This window comes from Candoia aspera, chromosome 1 (genome assembly GCF_035149785.1).
Source record: "Candoia aspera isolate rCanAsp1 chromosome 1, rCanAsp1.hap2, whole genome shotgun sequence".
NCBI classification, from domain to species: domain Eukaryota; kingdom Metazoa; phylum Chordata; class Lepidosauria; order Squamata; family Boidae; genus Candoia; species Candoia aspera.
In genome coordinates, this window is record NC_086153.1 from 67,613,896 (window position 1) to 67,615,204 (window position 1,309).

The window sequence follows — 1,309 nt, forward strand, 5'->3', positions numbered from 1 at the left end:
TAAGCCAGCCAAGACTTAGCAGGTTATGCAAACATTGCTACAGTATACAAATACATATAAGAAACCTTGGTAGTTACTGTTCCTAGAAAAAAAAGTTGCTTTGAGAGGGGACATTTTTGAAAAGAGAAGCAAGGATGCTTTACCATTCTCACCCCACCCCACCCCACCCCACCCCACCCAACCCACTTCTGCAATCCCTTTGCCACAAATGGTTTGCAAGATTGGAAGCAACTGACTTCAGAAGAGAAACTTGAAGGCCGCCCTTTTCTTTATTAAATTGGGTTCAGAAGTGTGCCTGCCATATAACTGGCTCCTGTATGATGGTAGATGCTTTGCTGCTGTGAGTGCTGAAGGTCCATCTGCAAGTCTAGCTGACTTCTGTGTGCAAGAACCATCTTCATCATCAGCAAAAGGTCTCTGGGTCACCTGGGCTGGAGACTCACACCCAAGGAGACACAAAACTCAACTTTTAGGTCCCAGTATTCCTTTCAAAGATGCTGTCATATCTCCACATTTTATTATATGCTGGGAAAGGTGGAAGGAAAGAGAAGAAGAGGAAGATCAGCAGCAAGGTGCACAGCCTCAGTTAACAATGGCAATGAGTGCATGTCGGAAGAACAGGTTAGGGACAGACCCTCATGGAGAAAATCTAGGTATGTAGTCGCTAAGAGTCGCAAACACTTGATGGTACATAATCAATCAAAAGGAAAGACAAATATGAAAAGACCTGTTGTAAATTCCTAAGCTTGCCAAGATCAGTGGGCCTTAATTTGAAGGAATTCTCTCTATGTAAGATAAGGACAGACCAGAAAACACAACAGCAATGAGACTCAGGATGGCTTGCCTTTATTATTACAACTTTTACGTACCCAAAACTCAGAAAGCGTTCCCTTCTCTCAGCCTGTTCCGACCTGAAGACGACCACAGATGTACTGATTCAGTCGACACGCTGTGCGAGCGTGCTGACTCAGTCCCCTGGCGGACTGGGAAATCTGAAGTCGTTCAGTCTGAATCAGGAGGGCGCCACGTTGCTGGCGACCGGCAAAAGGGAGTAAGCGGATTACACATGAGGGGCGCGAAGTCCACCCGCTAACTTTGAACCTGAGCCTCTATAGCCAGAAACGGAGGGTGGCCTCGCTCCTGCACGCCTTCAACAGAGGCGAGATTTAAGTCGCGCGCCCCGGCGAGGAGAGGCGGGTTCCGACGACGTGGGGGTCAGGCAAGCCCCTCCTTTTCTTCTCACCTCGGCGTTCCGAGCCGACCAACCCTTCTTGGGGAGAGGAGGGGAGGGTGTTCTATTAATGGCGGG